Source organism: Notamacropus eugenii, chromosome 5 (genome assembly GCF_028372415.1).
Source record: "Notamacropus eugenii isolate mMacEug1 chromosome 5, mMacEug1.pri_v2, whole genome shotgun sequence".
Classification (NCBI taxonomy): domain Eukaryota; kingdom Metazoa; phylum Chordata; class Mammalia; order Diprotodontia; family Macropodidae; genus Notamacropus; species Notamacropus eugenii.
In genome coordinates this window covers 352,925,397-352,948,908 of record NC_092876.1, presented here as the reverse complement: position 1 = coordinate 352,948,908, position 23,512 = coordinate 352,925,397, and the positions used below count along the sequence as shown (strand labels likewise).

Here is a 23,512-nt window from a genome sequence, read left to right as displayed (position 1 = left end):
TCAAAAAGATGTGAAGAAGAAGGAGAACCTTAAGACACACATAAATATTAATTATTATTAGCATTGTTATAAAATGATAATGTATTCACTTAAGCCTGCAAGTGCTTGTAAAAAGAAGACTTGGAGAAAAAAAAATGGCTTGAGATTTCATCCATGATGAACCAAGCAATAAAGTTATTTTAAAGAAACTTCCATGTAAACTTTTAATACGTTTCATTTAATTAGATATTCTTGGTTGGTCTGTGCATACATATGTGTGATATCCTTTTCTTCTTAGACTGTTTTACAAATGCTAATCTCAGGGACCTAAGGTAAGTTGTTTTTCAGATCTTTAAACAACATAAGCACTATACCACTGGCTAGAGCAGAGAATTTGAATTTTTAAGATGGTTATCTCTTCATTTATAAAGTTTTGTCAGAAAAGGGGCAAGCTAAAACATGTGAATATCTTGAGCCCATCAAACTTTATCTGGTTCACTCTTTTTGGCACCCAACTGGGTTTCTTTTTTTGGGTAATCTGGGTACAGAGCCAAGGAAGTTGTTATGTTTATTCATTCTTACAGAGAGCAGCCCAGATTCTGTTAATACACTATATCATTATTATTATTTTATATTTATTAATAAAATGTTGCAAATGATTATACATTGACATGCTGACTATGCCCTGTGCTTCATTTTCATCTGTTTCAATGACTCAAAATGTTATTATTAGACTATCACATTTTACATGCAGAAAAATTTAGAAATTAAAAACAAATGAAAACAGCTTATCTGAGAGAGAATGCTTTCTATTAGATTGTAAAGATATGGTTCCCTATCTCAATTTATTGTGGATTGTATCACATATGACCTCTTTTTATAGTAGATTGAAAGATGACCTCATGTGCATGTAAATGTAGGTTCTAAGAATGTTAATGTCAGAAGTGACTGACAGGCAAGAAGACAATGAGACCAGGAAATGAAAATGATATCTCCTTTTTCCTTCCTTCCTCATAAAGGTTTATAACCTGGAGGCCATGGGGAAAGGAGACAAAGCAGAAAACGTATCTGTTGAGAGAATTGGAATCAGAAAGTAGTATGATTTGATGCAGGTGGGGGAAATTTTGATGGCCTCCAAAAAGAGTATATTAACTTACTAGAGGCAGATCATCTAGAAACGGCTTGAAAGTAGGAAAGAACCCTTTTAATCATCTGGCTTACAGAAAAAGCTTGGGGAGGAAAAACTTGATAAAAGGATACTAACAGGAGAGGGGTGCTTACTGTTACAGGAGCCCCCCTCAATTCAATTTAACAAATATTTGTTAAACACTTATTATTTGCAAGATATTATGCCAGATACTAGGAATATAATATCATGGACCTTTGCCCTGGGGGAGCTTGAGCTTGTTTGCTCTATTACCACATAATACTAAAATTAGAATGGTTTAGGGGAACAGCTTACAATCTCTTAGAGAAGTATTATACATAAGCACACATATAATAATATAAGTAATAGTAATAAAGGGAGAATATGTTTGGGACAAAGAACTGGATTAGGCAAAAAGTGTCATGGAAAATCACTTAAGTACGTTATTAGGGAAGGCTACGTATAGGAGAAAGCATCAGAGTTGGGTCTAAAAGAAAGGGGGGAAAAGAGGAAGACAGAGACTGGTAGTCCAAACCAGGGATAGGGATTGGCATGAACAAAGACAAGGAAGCACATCAAGGACAAGAGTTACAGCTAAAGAGTGTCATGTTTGCCTGGAACCATTACTCAAATATCTGCTTAATAATTGATTAACTGCTGGAAATAGCTGGGATAAGAATCACTCTTTCTTATAAAACAGAAAATTGTCTTCTTTTGTTTGGAGAGAAACTGGTCACAAAGAATTTTATACCTTCAGTACAGAAAAACTCTATTGCAACCTTATTTTCTGCCATAATTATGATGATAATAGTGTCAATAACACATATTCTTTATACTTTAATTTTACAAAGTGTATTCCTCATAACCACCTTGTAAGGTGCAGGTATTATTATTCTCATTTTATTGATGAGAAAGTCAAGTGATCCATTTAAGTTCACAGAGCTAGTTAGCACCTGGACCAGCAGCCAAACCCAGGCCTTTGGATTCCAAACCCCGTGTTCTTTGCTCTACATCATTATGTTGTAAGGGAGGGATGAAAGAGAAACCTTGTGAGAAGAGGACCCATGTTGTGACTCATATCAGCAAAAGATTATGAAGGAGAAGATCCATCAGAATGATTGCCTAAGCTGCAGAATGCACAAATTGCAGCTGAGAAACTGTAAGGACTTTTAAAATCCAAGTCTAGGAGCCAAGTATACTCAACACAACTTTTTAACCTAACAGTCAAGGCCATCCACACTAAGTGTGCAACCTGTAATTCCATTCTCTCTACCTTATGCATTTGCTAACATAATCTCTTATACTATATTGGCTTCCCCCTGTCTTGTACCATTGGAATCTCTCCTTTCTATTAGGTCCAAATTAAGGTCACTTCCCCAGTCTTTGACCTTCCCCAGCTGTAAGTCATCTCTCTTTACTCAGATTTCTCAAAACACTTTGCCAGGATCTCTCTCTTTTTCTTATCATATTATCCCTAGTTTCATGGTTATTTGTGCATAAGGATTATCCTCTATCCTTACCAGACATTTGTACCATGGGCTGGAGATACAAAGGTAGATACTACAGCACCATCTAATGTGATCCTTAGACACGCAGTGAGCTCCCTGCCCTTAGAAGTACATCCTTCAATACCAGCAATTACCAGCTTCTGAAAAACTGGACTAATCTTAGAAAATGTAAGGCTGAAGTCTTAACTCAAACATGAGGTTCACTGACCATAACACTTTCATCGTTTCATTTGTGAAATAGGTATAATAGTACTTTTACTACTCAAAGAGATATGAGAAAGGTAAACTTTAAGATGCTATATAAACCTGAGGTATTATTACCATTATTATTGATAATGCTAATTATTGATAATTAGATACACCTACTTAACCTTTTTAAGTACCACTATAAGACTTGGCTGAAAAAGAGTGATTTGAGAGTTCATCTATGATAAACTAAGTAATAAAATCATTTTTCAAGAATACTTTTAATACAGTTCATCTAAAAACAACCCACAAACAAGACACATTAAAAGACCTCACAATTTTCAGAGCAATTAAGCAGCGTCTTCCTGGTGCAGGTGCTTGTTTCTTAGAATCCAATATTTCTTTTGAACAAGTTCCTCCCCATTCAAGAAAAGGTTTTCCAGTGAAAGTCTAATCCTTGACCTCCAATGGACCACAGTTGTTCAGATTTCCTCCATGCTTTGGGCAGATAAATAGCCTCCTCAGACAACTAACACACATTTGTTTTGAGTAAGTATTTGGAGGAAGATAATCAAGGACTTTTGGGAAATGCTTTCATCACTGTATCACTGTATCAATGTGTCAATCATTATTTTATCAACATGGCAATAAAAGAACCTGAAATCTGACATAAAAGATTACAGGAGGTGATACCTCCACAGGAAGAGAGATCCTTATGCTATTTGGAGGCAGCCTCCCTGCTATGTTTATCATAGCAGAAAATAGGGACAGTTCATCCAGGAAACATGGGTAGGAACCAAACCAAATCATCTAAACAGATGATGATATAGTAGTGTCAGGGGACTGAGACTGACGTATTAATTATTCACAATATGCATAACATTTGCTTAGTTATATTTTAAAATACAGTAGAGTTGTCATAACCAAAAATGTGCCATAGTGTTTCTGCTACCCACTGGTCATTTCTGTTGGGAGATGACATTGGATGAAGCATTTGGAACAGAATGAGTGAGAGGAGTTGGTGAGGTATGTGACTCATTTAACAGAATCCTCAAATCTCAGAAATGGAAAAGGTCTCAGAGACCATCATTAGATGATTATCGTTAAATAAAAAAAAAACTTAGCTAAGCAACAATTCCTTTTATAACATATCTAGGAAGTGGTCATCAAGTATTTGCTTGAAGACTTCCAGTGAATATTACCTCAGTACCTCCTAAAACACTATGGATGGTTCTAATTTGTTAGAAAGGTTTTTCCCTCTTTTGACATTGAACCTAAATTTTCCTCTTGCAATTTCCAGCCACTGCTCCTGGTAATGTTCCTAGATCAAAAAGAATGACTCTAAGCCCTTTTCCACATAAATGGCTTTGAAGGCAACTTTCATGTTTTACTCCACCTCTCATTCCCATCCTAGGTTTTCTCTAAACTAGATTAAACATCCCTACTTCAAATGGAGCCTCAAATGGCATGATCTTGAAATATTCTACCATCCTAGCTGCCCATCCCTGGACATTCTCCAGTTTATCAATTTCCTTCCTAAAATATGGTCCCCAGAACACACAATAATCTAGATATGGTCTGATCAGGGTAGACTACAGTAAGTAGTATTGTCATTTTCCTTTTCCTGGACACCATACCTCTATTAACGGATCCCAATATTGCATTAGCTTTCTGAGCTGTTGTAGCACACTGCTGAAGCATATTAAGCTTGAAGCTCACTAAAATTTTCTAATACTTTTCAGATGAACTGAGATATCTAGCCATGCCTCTCCCATTTCACATGTATAAAATTTATTTGTTAAATTCAAGTATAAGATATAATATTATCCTTATTAAATTGTATATTATTGTATTCAACCCAACATTCTACCCTGTTGAGATCTTTTTGGCTTCTAACTATCACCTAGTATGTTAGCTGTCACTTCAAGCTTTCTGCCATATGTAAATATGAAAGGCAGTTCATATATACCAATGCCAAGGCATTGATAAAATTGTTAAATAACATAAGGCCAAATACAGAACCTAAGACCGCTGTACTTCAGGAGAGATTCTTTTCTAAGCCCATATTGTAATCTTTGTGCTCTCCTATTCAATGAACTTTGAATTCACTTAACTGTTTTGTCAATTCAAACATGTCAGACTCATGGCCCTTAGCTCTGCAAACTCCTTGGTATGGCCCAAATTTAAATAAAAGATTAAGATTAAATTAAGACTAGAATATAATTGGGAAATACTGACACCACTGATAGCCCATTTCTCTCCATCTTTACCAAGAATAGCACAAGTGATTTTGTTAAATGTTTTGCTAAAACAAGTAAACCATAAATAGAGAATTCTCCCAATCTACCAGTCTGTCAATGACTGTCCCCCAAAACCAAACCCAAACCAAACAAACAAACAAAAAGCCCTATAGAAATGGAAATAGTGTTACCTATTAAAGTTAAATGTTTTTCCCCCAAGTTCACATTTACAAAACTAGCTCAAATCATGAAGTTTTAAGTTTCATAGCAATTAATTCAAATCAATAAATTTATATAATTGTTTGGCCAACCAAAAATAAATTTTCTAAGGTTTTAAAAATTCCTGTTTTTGAATTATGAAGCCAGTTTTTGAGTAAAGTCCGTGTGGTGAGAAATTTAGTCCTTAACATAGTCTTGAGCCATGTGAAGAAATAACCAAGTAATTATGTGTCCAGTCTACTGAAGCTAGAATAAAATTTAGCAACATCACCTCTCAATGCATGCAGTTCTAAAGGGTAGTCAATAGTTCACTTTAGAGTTGATATAATGGCCTTGACATAAGGAATTTCTTAGAGATTAACAACTGGCTAGGTTTCTTTAATTGGACCATCAGTTGTTCCCAGGTGGTCAGTAATCCTAAGGAAGTGCAGCACTTATTAATGCATAATTAATCATCTTAGTTATCCTGGTCACATTTACAAGTTACAGTGTTTTGGTTAAGCTTATGAACAGAGTTTAACTTTGTTATCTAACATTATAAAGTATAGACCTATCAAGTTATTTTTGTGTACACCAAGCCACACAATTTCAAGGCAGGGTAGCCTAATAGATAAAGCACTTGGAAATTGTAGCAGGCCTTGTAAATGTTACGCCTGGCACTGCTTATTTCCATTCTGATAGTACTGCAAACCTACATTTCATCATTGTTTCAGAGTACATAAAATATCATTTCTTTTGACAAAGAACTGGTCCCTTGACATCATTCTATACTAGACAAGGCATTCTCACCACATGAATGCATATCAATAGCATGCACACTTCTGCCCCATGATAACGATCTTCTCTCTCTAAGGAAACATTGCTTAGAGCTGAAGGTCCACCTGGCAAAAACAAATATTCCATAACACTAAGACTCAAATGGATGAAGTAAAATCAGTGTCCTAATGCCACACACAGACACACACACACACAATTATATATACATAATCAAGGTTGTACATAATTGAGTTCAGGTAGAAGGAATTTGCAAAATAGAGTTAATTCAAGAAACTTCATAGGCAAAGAAAGGCAGGAACTACAAAGAGCAAATAAAATATGGTATTGCAAATCAATGTTGTTTATCATTTTCTCCTTAAATAACCTCAGATCATCTTATAGTTGTTCTATCAAAGCAGTTCAAGAGCCTGAATTGTCTTCATCATTTTCCCAGGTACATATACACTAGGAGTTCATTGTATCTGGCTTGCTTGAATTCAATGTTAATAAAGTTTGTCCTTCCTTTTTCTTGAAGTTGTCTTAATGACTAATGCCCAAATAATCCTTCTGCAAGTGATCAATTTAATTTCAATAATTTTTGTTATTTTGCCAATAGAATCAGGCAGATCAAACTGCCTCCTTTCCCTGTCCTCCTCCCTCATCCCACTCCCTCTGTTATTTGCCAGGCCAAAGTCATTGAGTATCACAGCTTTGGTTATATGAACAGCAATGATATAGAGAGACTGCAGGTAAAACTCAATAGAGGCTTGGGAGGAGTAAGAGCTGGGACCAAGTCCTATCTTGGGAATATACTAGCTGTGTGGTTATAGACAGGTTCTGTAAACTTTCCGTGCCCCAGGTAACTCCCTCAGACTGCAAGTTACAGAAGCTGCTGATCTACATGGTGAAGGTAGTTTACACACCAGGAGTCCCCCAAACCAAAGGACTCACAGGTCTGGGCCATCCCCTCCCAAATTGTAATGATGTATAGGCACAGCTGAAGTCACCAAGAAAACAAGATGCCCAGTTTTACAGAAAGGGGCATTAAAAACAGATCTGAAAGTGGAGCTTAACATTCTTCTACTGATTTTCCAGTTTTGCAAATGTGATACTTTATGACTGGTTTGACCCATTCTTTTACTGAACTGACTAGTTTTCTGAGTTGATTGAATGTCATAGGAACACGCATTTTGTCACAGCTATGGAATTGGTCACTTTGATGCAGTTTCTTGTTAGTTAAAACTGAGCCACAGGAAGGAAAGTAATAGCATTGTTTTATCAGCTTACTGCATAACCACCTCACAAAATACTCAATTTCTCAGGAGCCAGTAGGTTTCTATGTAAATTTATCTAATGGCATTTTTGGGAAAGGAGTAAATAGGGAATCAGTCGTGTACTGAGTATCTCACTTATTAACTAAGGAAGGGTCTTCTCAGGTAAGGGGGTTAATGTATCAGCTTATATAGCTGATGTTTGTGTACAGACCGACGCTATGGAGACACAGATATCCATTTAGCCTTTTCAACTAGATAAGGCTAAAAATGTGTTGCCAAGGGCTTTTTTCCCCTTTAGTGCAAATCAACAGGTGGTTTGGCACCTATATTTCTGTTTGCTTGTGGTTTTCACCTCTGGTTTCAGGAAAGAAAAATGAAACGATACCTTTTCAATGCTGCATTTCAGGTTGACCATATGGAAAGCAAGGTTTCATTCCAGCCAATTCTCTTTCTCTCGCAACGTGGGGGAAAAATGCCAGCCTCTGCTGCTCTCGCCATCAGCCATGGTACAGATGTTTGGAAAATGCAAAAATAAGGAGAGAAAAGAAACAAAAAACCCCATACAAATTAAGTTTTGCATAAATGAAAAACAGAGTATATAATTACCATAACTGAAAAAGGTAAATGCTTTTTCCCCCTTGCATTAGCCAAGAAGAACCAAAACAAACAAATAAAAAAGTTGATGTTTTGACTTAATCAACGGTTTTCATGAAACTAACAATTACAAGGACCAGCTCAAAATGACTAAAGTGGGAATAAAAAACAGACTCCTTCTAATCTGATAAAAAGGCTTTTACAAAACATCCAAGAATGGTATAATATGACCTACTTAAATGAATTTCTATTAAAGGAATAGACCCATTAGAAACCTTAAAACCAAAACATGTTTTTCAGGTACCAAACTAAATAAAAAATATAGCAAGCCACTTTTTTTTGAAAGCTGGCAAGGAAAGAAAATTTGTTTAGAAATAAGAAAGATTCAGAGAACCGGTCAAATAAAAATGAGAAAGAAACAGCTCTAAAATTTTTTTTAAAAGTGCATTCCCCAGCATATCAGTCCTAACCAATAAAACTGACAGGACCTATCAGTTATGTCCTGATTAACAGTACTTAATCATCTGAAGGTAAATTAATATTATGGAAATTACTTCATTAAAAGAAAGAGATAATAAATGTGAACTGCAAGAGGGCAGCTTGCTACAGTAGAAAAAGAATTGGCCTAAAAGCAAGGAGAGCCAGATTCTAGGACTGGTTCTGTCACACGCTATGGGATATTTGGTCCAAATCCAGTACTTTCATCAGTAAAATGAAGGAGTTATATTACATCAGTCTTTCTTAACCTTTTTAGTCTCATAGATGCCTTGGAGGGTTAAATGAGGATCTCATGGACTCCTCAGAACTATATATATATATATGTATATATATATATATACATATATATATATATATACATATATATATATATATACACATATATATATATATACATATATATATACATATATATACATATACATATATATGCACACACATTTTAATAATTAAAATGAATGGGCCAGGTGTGTTGTCACATGCCTGGGGGAAGCTGAGGCTGAAGGACTGCCTGACTTCAGGAATTCTGAATTGTAGTACAGTGAAAGGTAATTGTGTACATGCACAAAGTCCAGGACTGATCTGCTTAGCCCGTGGGAGTGGATGGTCATCAGGCTGCCTAAGAAAGGGTGGAATAGCCCTTGGTAGAAAAATTGAGCAGGTTACAGCTTCTGTACAGGTCACTGGTAGGATGTGAACCTATAAGTTGTCAGTGCCTTTCAGGCACAGGTGAGACAGGGCTATCTAGTCTCAAAATAATGACAGCATCACCATCATCATCAACAACAACAACAGAAGGAAATATCAAATTTCAGCTAGAGGCTAATGGAAATAAAGATGTAATTTTTTCACATCCAAATTTATGAACCACCCGAAATATATCCTCTAGTTTAATAATGAGATGATTTCTAAAGTCCTTTTCATCTCGAAGATTCTATAATATTTATCAAGTACTACATAGAGATGGATTGGGCATTTCTACTCTTTCCTCTCTTTTAAAAAAAAAAACAAAACATAAAATAAAACAAAAACGCAGGTTGGCGTTTGGCAAACCAGGTTTGGCAAACCAAAGATGGGACCATGCAAAGAGCACACCATATTGATCCTACTTGTGCTGTAATATTTGTTAAAGTAACTTCTTTTAAAAGAACTTCCATTTTTGTAAAGTAAATTAAGGCTTCTTCCTTCTATGTCTTTTAAACTCTACGGAGGAGGAGAAGAAAACTCTATGCCATTATCCTCCCATCATTAAGGCAGCAAACTCAACTGCATATCATTAAATGCAGTTCTATATGAGCTTCTCTTAATGTTTTCTTTAAATGTTTCCCTTGCACATAAATACAAGTGGAGTTGCATGCAACTCTTCCTCCTTTTTTCCTGGATGATACCTTTGCAGTTGTAAAGCAGAAGGGCTCTCCTCACATAAAGAGTAGCCAGTAAACCCTTCCCACCTGTTCCTCTGAAGTACATGTCCTACTGAAGCTGAGGTGTAGATTGCATGATGAGATACTGAGGATAATAGGAACAAAGTATTTCAATTGCCAGACAGTACTACAAGCAATTTGCCAGCTCCGAAATAAAGTTAAGACCCACTAGAGTTCTGGCAAGAATTTTGAGTTTTCATTGAATAATGATAATCTTTCAAAAACACAAAACTCTTTAGTTTAAAAGCCCCTGGGGTGCTATCCAGAAAATAAGTCTGATAATGCAAGATTTTTTCTTGCCAGAGGTTTGACCCAGGGACAGACAAGGACATGTTAACTCGATCCACAACAAATTAGAATGAAGTTAGACACAATGCAGGTCACCTGACTCTCCCAAACAGAAGTTTGATTTTCCTTAATGGTCAGTGTCTTAAGGAGCAAAGTCTTCAATACACACATACCTGAGGAATCAGGGGAGGAGGCATATTAAGGGGCACAATAAACCAAGTTTTTATTACTGATTATTGTTCCACCAAATTATAAGTTTAAGGTTCATGAAATGATACCCTCAGTGAAAGCCAAGGTCTGGGAAATGGCTTCTCCTGAGAAAGTTGACAGGAGGAGGGTTACAGAAATAGAATGACAAGATTCAGTGGTTGCTGTGGTGTGTGAGCCCTCCCTGCTGGCTAATCCATAGCATGATGTCAGTGATGGAGATGAAGCAAGATGGGGTAAGAGATATATTCCTGACATATCTCTGTTTCAGGTGTAGGGCAGGATGAAGCGACAAAGCACATGTGGGAACAAGAAGAGATGAGAGTACTGTGATGGTTCAGGTTAGATGGATCCAGATGCCTTTGGTGGAGGGAGGGTTGGAGAAGAGTGCCAACACTGTTTTCTGGCAGCCCCAGCACACTCGGTTTAAGCTCATAGAATATTTCTGTTCAGTTTTTCTATCACAAAGCTTTGCTGTTAGGATTCTACAATGCTTACCAGAGGCTGTGAGACAGAGAAAACATGTTCCACATTGCTCACTTTACCCAAACACAGAAAGCCATCCCATGATTGTCCTCTAGGGTTTGTTATACTTTGCTTCTACAGGGTGACTTCCATACTTCAGGAAAATTCTATGCTTAGGGTTTCAATGCTCCTGTATCAAAGAGGCAGCAGTTGCATATCTGTAGAGGCTGTAGTGATATGAACAAGGCCTGGGGCAAAAAATTCTGGTGTCTCACTAGTGTTCTGTTCTGTTAGGGTATACTGCCAACATGTTTAATAAAATGAAGGTCAAAATGGTAGACTGCTAAAAATGGGAATATTTCGGTGGCAGGAATAACTTACTTGTCATCAACTTGTTAATGCAATAGTCAAACATTTCTGTGACATGTACAATATCAACTATAACTTCAGCAGATAAAGGGTCTAGAACAGGGAGATGCTGCAGATGCTTTAGCTCAGAGGAAGGCTTAGCAGAGCCAAAACGTCAGCAGGGCCTGTTTGTTCCATACTTTCCATCTCGCTTTGTGAAAGAAATGTTAGATTACTGCAATGACAAGTTTGTGACAAGCAAGTCATTTGTGCAACTGGTGCGCTCCTGTTTTTGTCTGTTTACCATTCAGACTTGTGAATGCCATTTCAAGCACTTACAGGATTTCTGGCTCCCATTAAGGAGAGATGGTTCCTCCATGTTTAGAATTCTCTGCTTCGAAAATAATTACTGAGCAATAATTTGTCTTTGTGACCACAGCCTTGCACCCATGTCCTCTCGGCTTGATGAACACGAATGGGTTGGCTGTGGCGTCATAAAATGGTATCATAGTGACTGTATATTGTGAACTAGGAGATGCTTTTTCCTCTAGGATAACAGAATGACTATCAAAAGCTGAGAATAATACTGTGGACCAGAGTAAAATAATGTGTTCCTCTGCCTCAATTCCTACAGGGATGCGCTACCACCTGGCACGCAGGTGGAAGCGCAGACTTATTCACTATTAGCAAAGTCTGATGATGTCCTGGATGTTTGATGTTCAGCTTTCAAGAGAGATGCTTTGAATTTCTGAAGTAAAGGAATGTGAAGATTGGTGGGAAGAGGTGGATATCACTAGTCCGAGGAAGAGAAGACTTGGAGAGAAGAGCGTGATAGCTGATCTGAAAGTCTATTATACATGGCACATGAGACTTATTCTCTGTAGCTCCAGAGGGAAGATCTTAGGCCAATGAGTAGAAGTTACAGGGAATCATTTTGGTCCAAAAGACAGAAAAAAGTTCCCTATGATCTGTCTATCTCAAAGCTGAGGGGGTGCTCCTCCTGAGGTAGTGAGTATCCCTTCAGTGAAGATATACAGAAACTGAATGATTTTTTGTCAGAGACATTATAGAGGGGATTCCTATGACAGGGAAAAAGGAAGTTGGACTAGACAACATCTGGGTCCTTTCCAACTTGAAATTTTATGGTTCTATTATTAAGGGACTATGATGGAATATCAAGGGGAAAGCAGACATTGTGCTAAGTACTGGCAATACAAAGAAAGGTGGGAGAAAGGTAATAGTAAGAAACAGAATAATTCCAGCTATCAAAGAGCTCACAGTCCAACAGGGTAAAGAGGTAACATGAGATAGTATACAAACAAGATATATATAGGATAACATTAGAAAAAATTGTTTTCCAAGTTGGCCAATCAATTCAAATTCAGAAAGCATTTAACTGAGTAGTAAAATAATGATACCATGTTATAAAATTAAAGTGTGGGATCATCTATGTTAGGTCACTTTTATTTTCTGTAGGAAATTGAGAGATACCAACAAAGTTAGAGTGAAGAGTTCAATATTCTATTCTTAGGCCCCTCATGGACTCACTGAGAGACTTTGGGCAAATCACTTTTACCTCTTGGGTGTTAGTTTCCTTTTCTGTACAATGCAGTTAATAATACCTGCTCCCAATCCACCTGACCTGGATGGTGTGAAAATTCTTGATAGAAGAGATGCACAGTATGCTTAGTGCCCCAAACTAGTACTCTATAAATGCAAGCTAGTCTTAAGATTTCAATCAGGCATTGTTGTCCAGATGTTTTGATGTAATTTTACAAACAAATCTAAGGGTGATTCTCAGGGAATGTTCCAGCAGGAGGATTCAAAGCAGAAAGATACAGGAGAAGGAAAATCATATATATCTTAAATATTTCTTGGGGTTTAGGATAAGGTGTGGAGAAGGAAATCCCACACAAAGAAAATCATAATGCAAAATTAGACAGAGCTTGATATAACTAATTAGAGAATGACAAGTAAGTATAGACTTATGAAAGTCAGTGAAGTAGAGGCACTGATTCTATAAGCTCAGAAAGCTTTTGCTTTGTGTTATTGGTTAACATTTTGATCTGGGAACAAGGAAAATGGAAGTCACGATTTTTAAAAAATGGAGAAGAGAAAAAAAAATGGAGAAGAGGACTGAGGAAGAAAAACTTGGATCAGGCTGTGTTTCCATCATCTCCAAGCCTCTAGGAAAGGAAAGGTTCATCAAGATGTTATTCCTTTTCCCTGGCTTGACCTATTCTTGCTTTAATACACTAGGGAAGTGGTAAAAGTGGTTCTAACATAATCACCCATCTCTGTACTGTAAATGGAGAACTTTTGGCGGCATCTCCTTGTGTCTCTGCCAACTTTTTTCTCTCTGGTCTTGTGTAAAGCCTTCAGTTTACCCTACTTTTTGCTCCAATGTAACCTCCAGGGAGATTTCCTTTCACTCATCAACTCTTCTTTTTAGGTAGGGCAAAGGGAAGGCATCTTTCTTATGGTAACAAGGATCACTAAAATAGTCTAAATTTCTAACTTTTTAAAGAATGTGCCTTTTATTCCATCCTTTGTATGGTAACTCTGAGCTATGCAAATCTAAACCATGAAGAGAATACACATAGCCACGATGCAGATACCTAGGATTGAGATGATTCATCTTATACATTACACACACATCCTACTTCAATTCATTTTGCAAATGACAAATAAAAAGTTGTTTGATATCTATATATTTATGACTGAAATGAACCCACTAGATATTCCTACAGAGTGAGGCTCTTACTCATTTTTGTGTGTCATAAACTTCTAGGATAGTGTGGTGAAGCCAATGGACCCTCTCTGAGAATAATGTTTTTAAAAGCATAAAATAAAATATCTAAAATTGCAAAAGAAAGTGATTCTATTGAAATAGTTTTTTTTAAAGAAAGGAATAAGTTCATGTACCCTCCTGAGTGTATTCATGTACCAACTAAAAAAAATTTAGTTCACGCAAACCCCACATTTTTGTTAAGCTTTCATTAAAAAAAATTAAGACTAAACCACTAAATGTGGAGTTCACATCTTTAACTTCTATACCATATCCCCAAAATTATCAAAACAACATAACAGGCTATTTGTATGTATGAAAACACCCAAAGATGTTGTTATTGAGTGGCTTTTGACCTCTCTCCACTTCAAAATCTGAATCCAGTTTACCACTCTCAGAAGTAAAAGGAGACATTCAAGTTCAGAGAACTCAGGTTTTTCATTAATCATTAAGGTATTGGGTTCCATCTTTTTGCTCAAACAAGACTTATGTATAAGGTAAAGGATCTTTAATCCTTTTGATCCTCATCCTGTTCTCTAATTGCTCTCCATGGTGCCTTCCTCTTGCCTTGATAAATGCAACCAACACATGTTTGGTTTCATATTTTTGGAGAGGAATCAAAACTACTTCACATAGTGTTGTACAGCAAATTCTGAAGGCTATAATTGTGAAATTGACACTACAGACCTATACTCTTACCCAGTAGCAAATAGGGATAAAAATATACCCAGGAAAGCAGGAGAATTAATAGAGAATTTAACTAATGTTTCAAACATTATTGAGCATTAGTTTTTTTTCTCTTCTTGTAGATTTCAACTTGATCCATATCTTCATTATCATTCTCATTGATTTGAAGTTTTCAATGGAACATAAGCTCCGAAGTTTTTCAGTGGAATCCTTTCTCTTTCCAGTCTATGTATACTACAGTGTTTTCATTCATATAGTACTTTTCATTCATTCAACCTTTATTAAATGCCTATTGATAAGATACTATGAGGTATTGTGGGGTACAGAAATCAGCCTTAGGATTTCTGGATTTTCAGTGGCATAAAATCTCTATAAACCAAAAAAAAATCCTAATTTGACCTGTAAGCAGATAAATAATCAGTGCATAGTGAGGGATATAGATTGGTCAGTGATGGTATCTTAAGTTAAAGACATGTTGGTGTTATATGGCCAGGTTTCAAATGTGAGGTTAACAGAAAACTCAAATTCTAATTAACCACCACCTGCTATGAAAATAGCTTTTCCATTTACCTCACTGTTCTTAAATTCTATCTCCTCCATAGTTATTATACAAGGGTGCACTTCTAGGTACAGTACTGCTTTTTGAACTCAGAATCACAGCATATTGGAGATACAAGGAACCTTAAGAAAGGACCCCTTTATTTTAAAGCAGAAAAAAATTGTGCCCAAGGCCACTCAGTGACTAGAACCCACGTTTTCTGATCACCAGTCTAGTTCTTTTTCTGCTATACTGGGACACCTATGACCCATAGATATGCTACTGTCACACTTTCATCTAAGCCAGTAGTTTTCATCTCCTAGTCAGTTAACAAAATGTATGAATGCTTACCCATAATGTTCAGAAAATGGTGGGAGGTCTTATGAAAAACTTTTAAAAAATGGGAGTGAAGACATATCTGTCCCTTTAGGCATTTATACGTCTAATGGGAAAAGAAGGTAAACATGGAAAAAGTAAAGGTTGAATAAAGTTTATGTATATATGTATGTATATATATATAGGTGCGTGTGTATATACACATACACATATATATACATACACATATATACACAGATGGATATATCTAGATTGTCAGTGTGTGTCCAAACAATGTTTATATATATGCATGTGTGTATGTATATATGTGTGTGTGTGTGTGTGTCTTGTGTCTGTGTGTGTATGTATAAGTATATACATATAGACCTCCAAAATTAAAGCCTAAAAATAAGCACTAAGAATTTTGGGACCCCGTGTGTGTGAATGTATAAATATTTGTACATACACGCACATACATATACACACATCTGTCTTTTCCATGTGTTTGTACTCTTTCATATACATGTATATATTTACATAGAGATAAACACACTGATGTGTATCTGTGTATATGAATTTTAAACTGAAAGCTTTGTATATAGAATTCTGTGTTGAGAGCATGCTTCAATAAATTAAGTTTCATTCATAAAGTTTGTTTTTCTTCTTTTTGGCATACTGTAAAGAACTCATCCTTGACAGAAAAGCCATTCCTTTGGTTTCTGACCACATCTCCAAATCATTCTGAATTCATGCTGCATTCTGATTCCAGCCTCTACTAAAGTGACTTGTTCAGTTTCCTTCCTAAACTGGTTCTCAGAAGCCTTGTTAATCATGCTCTCTATTCCAACATCAAGATAGGTGATTTTCAACTTTTTAGAACTGACACACTGTTGGTTTTTATTCAATTTTTACAACACTCCTGGCTTCCTCCCCCAAACACTACATGACTCATATTTCTTATTACGAGAGGCAGACAAGTAATTATAAGGAGTATTGACTATGTAGTCACTGGACCTGAATTCAAATCTTGCTTTTCACTATGTGATTTTTGGCAGTTCACTGACCTTCTCTGGGCCTCAGTTTCCTCATCTGTAAAATGAAAGGGCTGGAAGACATAGCCTCTAGAGTCTCTTCTAGTTCCAAATCTATCATTCTCTGAATTCAGATGAATTTTGTTTTTATAAGATTGCAATACCAGGTCCGATAATTCCCTGGGATGTTCCTAATTCAAAGGTGGAAATTACCAATCTGAATCATGAAGAGAATAAGTTAAATAACAATGAAGACCAATTCCTGAGAAGTGTAGTTAATAGCTTCTCCCATGTGGATGATGATCTGCTAATAACAATTCCTTGAGTAGAACTCTCCAGCTGTTGTACACCCTCCAAATAGTTCTATGATCCATTTTATTGTTGTGTGAGGCAAAATCAAAAGCCTTGTTAGAGTATGTCTAATTAAGCTGTATCTATTTCTTCCCTTTATTTCATCAGGACTGTCATTCCTTCACAGAAGATTAGATAGTGTGTCAGGTCAGTTTCCTTACATCATGATGATTATTGCTTAGTATCCTGATCTTTTAAAAGTGTTTTTAAGACAATTTTATGGATTTCTCTCACTAAAACATAAGATCTGCCAACATGTGACAGCAATGATAATGATAAGGACTAGAAATGTGATTTTACTGATATAGGGAAACTCAGGTGAAGGAACTCCCTCTATCAGTACAGGTCTGTACCTTTTCTGCATTTTTGTTGTCTAGAGCAGCAGTGTAAAACTCAAAGAGAACCAGATTCCTGTGGGGGGATATGCTGACTTAGAGAACCAAAAAAAAAAAAAAAATCAACATTATGGTATATTGCATCTTTATTTATTTAACTACAATTATATTATTTTAATAATATTTCTTATATTTTATCCTATCACTTCATTTGTTTGTTTATTTCCAAATTACATTTTAATCTGGTTCTGATCTCAATCAGGAATTCTGTGGCCCAGGCCACAGTCTGATACCTCTGATCTAGAGTACCAAAAGGTTAAATGTCTTGCTCAGGGTCACACACCCAGTAGGTATGAGAGGCAGAATTGGAACCCAGATTTTCCCTCCCTTTAAAGCATGATGTCTATCTACCATACTGCCCCACATAATTATAATCATGCTAGATTGTAATGAATAGATTAGTTGGGTGATAATCTGAGTTTTCATGTACTTATGAATATATATTTCTTAATGATGGTTTATTATATGTATATATGATAAATTATTAATGTATTATAAATTATATTCTATAACATAGAATAATTCCTCCAAAAAGGCAACCTGATCTTACAGAAGAGTATCTGCAATTCATAAACACATACATTTTCTCTACCTCAATCTACTCATCAATCTATAGTTCTGGGGCAGTAGCATAGTACAACTCAACATTCTTCAATAATAGAGATGCCTGATCTTTGGCTCCACAGCATTTGGTTAAATTATCTGCTGGGTCAATATGACATGTGAAGAAATTCAAATATATTTGCTTTTATAATTCTGGAGAAAAGAGTTCTTAAGTGATTTCTCCAGAGAGAACAAAGGCAGGGACACCCAATCAGGGCTATGTGCATTGTAAATTTAGTGGATTGTGTTTAAATGATTCTCTTGAACTGACTACTAAAAAGAAACAGAAAAATTCTGGTCATTACACCTTTACTTGAGGTTCTTTGGAGTTAAAAGCAGCCAAGTAGACCTTTTGTGAGAATTTCTCTATAAAATCACTCCTTGCCTGAGAACAAATGTGAGAATGCTTTGACCATAAAGGGATTTCTGATTAAAATTGTTATTGTAAGTGAAAATCATGGACTGGAATAGGTATCTTTCCAGTGGTTGTCCTTTACTTTCTATCTGATATCTATGCATTTCAGATACACAGAGATGTGTGTATGTGTATAACTATGACATGAAATTGGCATTAACTAACTGCATCTTCTCAATAACAATAGACTTTACCTCATTTACAGCAGAAAGGGTAGAAAAAACTGAAGCATGTTGACCTGGAAGTTTGGATAAAAGAGGCAAACAAGCTAAATGATATATGTATGTGTGTATATATGTATGTATATGTGTATATACACATATATAATTTATTCCCTTAAACCTAGCAGATACATACATGATCATGGAGCCAGAAGGAAACTTCTGACTGATAAAAGAATGAAAAGGTTTAAATACACATTAGAACAATCCCAGCTCAAATTTATGGTTTCCATATGTTTTTTTTTTATCCATACCACGAAAAAAGAAGTTTCTTAGTTTAATAAATCGTAAATATAATGAGACAAGACAATTAACAAAGTAGTGTCAATTAGAAATTAGGATCCCAGGAGTCTGGGTTTCCCCCATATAGCATATGTCTCTGTGATTCTGAAATAAGACAAATCCCACCACTCTAGTTGCAGGCACCTTGTCACAAGCAGAGAGAAAACTACTTATCAACATTATTTTGGTCTTTGAAGTTGGTGACACAGGAAAGGGCATTTTTAGAGCAAAGCAAAGCATTCTGGTTGGTTAGTTCAGGCTTTGTTCCTTATTCGGGTTCAAAAAATGATATTAAATGATTATCAGGTGTCAATGCACATGCTTCTCCTGGAGTGGTGAAACTGGATGCGTTCTCTCATCATCTTGGTCCCATAGTCCCCCTCCACGTTTTTTACTTGACTCTATAATCTAAACTGAAAGAGAAGAACTAGAGAAGTACTTGAGGTATCTAGGGGGTAGAGACAGAATTTCTTCTGCCTTAGCCAAGTGAACCTTTTAGTATTAGTAAAAAGAGAATGGAAAAATGACACCCCATCACACTGCAAACAATCCCAAAGGATTTCAGAAGCCATCCCTAAGAAAATAAAATTCCCTTGTCCCTATTTCAATCACTATGTTCCTGCCTGCCTGATTCTAAACTGTCACTGGTTTCCAAGATCTCAACCTTTCTGGAGAAAGATAGATAAGAAAAAGAGACAGAGAAAAGAGTGAGGGTGGTAGAGATAGAGAGAGATTTGGTGCCTAACATTAAAAAAAAAACCCCAAACACATTAAGACATGAAAATGACATAAACTCTATGAATCTATGCCATTTCTCATCTATCTACATATCTACACATCTATATCTCCATCTACACAAACATTTCATAGACAATAATGGAATCATGTTCTTAATTCACCTATAGATAATGTTGAAAACATTCTCTATTATGTCTGGTGATGTTCTGATGATAATAAAAGCCTTGATTATTGGTGTGTGTGTGAGTGTGTGTGTGTGTGTGTATGTACCATAAAGGCAGAAGTTCAGATTGAAGAAAGACACTGTACATGTTTACTCATTTGTAGCAGTACATGTGCTGTTGTGGCCCTATTGTACATGTGTTAAAAGGGGATGGGGGAGAACCAGACGCTTTGTTATATGTCATTTATAAAACTTGTGTCTGTGTATCTTTTTCTTCCTTAGTTCTCTCTCTCCTTGTGCCTATTTTCTTTAACCTATGGAAATGTTTGAGCCTAATCCGGAATAAGCCAGATCATTTAAGTGCTTGGGGCCTTTGACACACACACTTCCATGTCACACCCATGTCACCTTTAGACTAATGCAGCACTTACCAAGAGGCCTCTACTAATCAACCTAATGTATAATTTAGTTAAAAAATCATTAGGTTCAAAAACTTAGTGACTTGTAGAAATAAAAAACCTAATATCTCAGATACATCCTTTACAATACAACAAATGACCTCTAAGATTTTGAGAAAGCTCAAAAGAAAAAAAGTTCTTGAAGCACCATCATCTCCAGAGTTTCTAAAGCTGCAGACGTAGTATGGTAAGAGAGAATGAGAGGAATGAATTTGGAGGACTGAACTTAGAGTCCCAGAACTGAGATCCTGAGTTCGAGTGCTAGACTAGATGTCAGCAAGGCCTGAATTCAAACCCAGCCTCAGACACTTACTAGCTATGTAACTCCCAGCAAGTCACATAACCTCTTTCTGCCTCAGTTTCCTCCTCTGTAAATGGGGATCATAATAGCCCCATACTAGCATAATAACGTCATAACAGCACAATCCCAAGTTTTGTTGTGAGGATAAAATGAGATCATGTTTGTAAAGTAGTTCACAAAGCTTCAAGTTCTCTCTAAATGCTAACTATTATTATCACTAATTATTGGTGCTGTTGCTGTTGTTACGAAGCTCAAATCACCGCTCTGTTTGACCCTTTGCCTCAGTTTCCTCATTTGTAAATTGAGAGGGTGAAACAAGATTGCCTCTAAGCTCTAAATTTATGACTCTATGATTCCTTAACTGCCAGACTGAAGAGTTCTCCTGGATTATAGGATGAAGAACCTGAGAGCCTTCTGTGGTATAGTGGTAAATATGGAGGCTGCTAGAGGTCAAGAAAAGGTCTTTAAATTCTGGAGGTCTAACTGGAAAATCCAGCCTGAAAGGGGCCTGAGAGAGCCAGAGAGCTGGCACTGGAAAGATGACATAAGAGGGACTAGTGAGTTGAAGCGTCATTTCTGGGCCATTGGGTGGTGGCTCCTGGTTTGAAGTTTCTGGAGCTTCACAAACTGGGTTTTTGGATAAATGGAATATCCAAACCCTCTAGAACCCTCTTTATCTCCCCTTAGTTTGTTGGATTAGGGATGTCAAAGACAGATGAGAACTTCGGGACTCATCCCTGGTTGGACTCACATCCGGTGATTAGGGTGAACTCTCAATAACCTTGCTTTGTTCCACTGAATGTTACATTCCAGGATTACCCTACCCCAAGAGGGAACACTGAGTTAATACTTCAGGAGGATGAATAAATGGCATCCCTAGAATAAGAAGTACTAGAGTAAGAAAGATGTCTACCCTAGTAGACTGCCATCACTTTTCTTGACCTTCATTATTTAGAGTGGTTTTTTTATTTTATTAACAGGCCACTCCCTCTACAAGTGAGTAAAGATAATCCAGGAGAAATGGAAAATATGAAAAGAGAATGGCAATAAGCAGCAGTATCCCATAGAATCACTTCTTTCCATCCCCACTAAAAGATTACCTTCAACCACCTCCAATCTCTACTGCACCATGAGCTTTGTAGATCTTATGAAAAAAGGCTAAAAAAAAAAACCTTGGGAAAAATAAACCCTACTTCCACAAAATGGCACCCAGTATTTTATGTCCTATCCATCTGAAGCATTCAAAAAAGAGAATCTATTAATATAATTAAAGAAATTCTCATTACTCAGGGGCTCCTACACATTCTCCCTAATAACCCTCAAATCTGAATTGTACCTCTTTACCTCTGGCTCTAGAAGAAATTGTTTTGAAGATTCCTATGACTTCATATATACAGAAATGACATCAAATAAACAGGAAGTAAAGTACAGAGAAAAAAATCAAGGCACCTATAAACTGTCTCCAAAGCATTACCCATAGTGAGAGGACCTGATGTACTAATATCCATCCATTCAAACTCATTACAGAGACACTAAGAGCGTCTTGGCTGGCAGAGACTGCATCTAAGTGCTGTTACTGAGGCCCCCAAATATTGACAGAGTGCCAGATTCTAAGAAACTATTGATGGATGCAGCCGGTCTCAGCTCCAGACACCTCTCAGACAGAGTCTTTAAATGTCACAGATAAATGAATTTTCATGAAACTGGGAGAAAGAGGGGAGAGAAAGGAATAGAGACTGAGAGACAGAATGAGAAAAAAAGGGCAGGGGGAGAATGTCCACAGCAGCCACATGAAGCACACGCCATCTCATCCCTGAAACTCAATTCTAGAGACCTTTCAAAGGGAGGGAGGTTGCCATTAAAAGGTATAAAGTCATCTCAATGTATTCCACGGTACCACAATGCCATCTCCTTTGATTATTTCTCCATATAGGTACAAAGACTTAAGAGCAGTGCTTTGACAGACTGTTTCCATATAAAATATGGCCACCACATAAATGGTACTCGTGTTACTGAGAGGAATAAAATAAGTATTTATTAAGTGTTTCCTACGTGTCAGGCACCATGTTAAGTGTTTTACTAATATTTCATGATTTTATCCTCGCAAACATATAAAGGAGGTGCTGTTATTATCTCCAGTTTGCAGCTGAGGAAAGTGAGTCAGACAGAAGCTAAGTGACTTGCTCACACTGTTGCGGGGTATCTGAGGTTGGATTTGAACTCAGATCTTCCTGACTACAGACCCAGAACTTTATCCACTTTGTCACTTAGTTGACTGGCTCATGGGATAGGAAAGAACACTGACTTTGGAGTCAGAAGACCTGAGTTCAAATTCTGGCTGTATGATTTGGGGCAGATCACTTAATCTTCTCAGGTTCTGTTTCATCATCAGTAAAATAGGGATAGTAATGGTTGTACTGCTTCCTTCATAGGGTTATTGTGATAAAAAAAATCTTCAAAAAGTCTGTAAAGGACTAAACAGATGAGGGCTATCATGATGCACAGTGTTTGATTACTTTTGAAGATAAATTAAGATAATATTAATAATAGCTAACGTTTATATTGTGTTTGCTATGTGACAGGCATTATTCTAATCACTTTATAAATATTATCTCATTTGACCCTTGCAATGACCCTGGTAGCTAGATGCTATTATTGCCCTCATTTTACAGATAAAGAAACTTGGGTAAAAAGGAGTTAAGTGACTTGCCCAAGGTCACAAAACTAGTAAGTGTCTGAGGCCAGATTTGAACTCATGTCTTCCTGACTCCAAGCCTACTCATACTCATTACACTACCTAGGGACCCCAAAATAAATGCAAAACAGTGCAGATTCAATGAAAAAAATCATCTTCATAATCTTCTTTCAAGATATGCTGGAAGTCATGGATCCATGTTCCATCCATACTATTCCACACAGAAGTGGAAGCGTTCCTTTCTGGTTGGCGAAATTGTCCTGAGTTGTCCACCAACACCTTCCACCTAATGCAATGATACCTAGTGGAGTTTAGCATGGGATGTTTAACTGCTTCTAGGATTGATTACCTTTCCTCTTCCTTCTTTCTGTGACAGAAAAGGATACCATGCAAAATCA

The 23,512-nt window shown here is 36.6% G+C and overlaps 1 protein-coding gene across 46 annotated transcripts in view; it reads right to left on the bottom strand.

Annotated features, from left to right (window-relative positions):
* Nucleotides 1-23,512, bottom strand: part of ZBTB20 (zinc finger and BTB domain containing 20) — a 1,002,935-nt gene that overhangs the window by 319,218 nt on the left and 660,205 nt on the right. For all 46 annotated transcript variants that reach the window (XM_072616769.1, XM_072616772.1, XM_072616737.1 and 43 more), the window contains one exon: nucleotides 7,695-7,794. The gene's annotated coding sequence lies outside the window, so the exon portion shown is untranslated. The remainder of the gene's footprint in view (nucleotides 1-7,694; nucleotides 7,795-23,512) is intronic.